At 43.1% G+C, this 692-nt stretch overlaps 1 pseudogene; it reads left to right on the forward strand.

Annotated features, from left to right (window-relative positions):
- The first annotated feature begins 245 nt into the window (after positions 1 to 245).
- LOC121159766 lies at positions 246 to 420 on the forward strand (annotated as a pseudogene).
- Positions 421 to 692: the final 272 nt, after the last annotated feature.

Genomic DNA, 692 nt, shown 5'->3' on the forward strand with positions numbered 1-692 from the left:
TGCTGTCTGTTGGGGAGCTTCCTAGGGTTCTGATCTTTCAGGTAAGGATACCACTTTTCTGTATATATTTTAAAGTATTCTAGAGCTCACAGCAGTAACAGAGATGTGAGTCAATAAGTGCTTGGATTGGAGTTGACCAGAGTTAGATAAAGAAAGGGGAGCCTGGAAGCATGAGGGAATAAAGGACAGAATTTGATGCCAGGGAGGTAGCTGAGGATAGTGAGATAGGTAAAAAACACTCTCCTATCGTTTCTCAGTCTTTTGGCTAAGATCAAGTGTAGTATCTGTTCTTATCAGTTTAAAAAACACTCCCCTTTCCTGTACAGTGGATGGACTCATTTTCTTTTTAATGAAACATTTATTCATTTTTTTGAAAGTCAAAGAGTAAGGAGAGAAAGGCAGAAAGATCTTCCATCCAATGGTCCACTCTCTAAATGGCCACAACAACTGGAAATGAGTCAATCCAAAGCCAGGAGCCAGGAGCTTCTTCCAGGTCTCAGGTGAAGGGTCCTATCTTCTGCTGCTTTCCCAGGCCACAAGCAAGGAGCTGGATGGGAAGTGGAGCAACCAGGACAGGAATCAGTGTCCCTATGGAATGTTGGCACTTTCACATGGAGTTGAGCCATTGTGCCAGCCCCAGGGAAGGTGCAGTCTAAGACTGAATTAAAAGTTACAAGTTACATTACTGTGTT

This window comes from Ochotona curzoniae, unplaced genomic scaffold, assembly GCF_017591425.1.
Source record: "Ochotona curzoniae isolate NIBS_2020 unplaced genomic scaffold, NIBS_Ocur_1.0 contig_43, whole genome shotgun sequence".
Taxonomy (NCBI): domain Eukaryota; kingdom Metazoa; phylum Chordata; class Mammalia; order Lagomorpha; family Ochotonidae; genus Ochotona; species Ochotona curzoniae.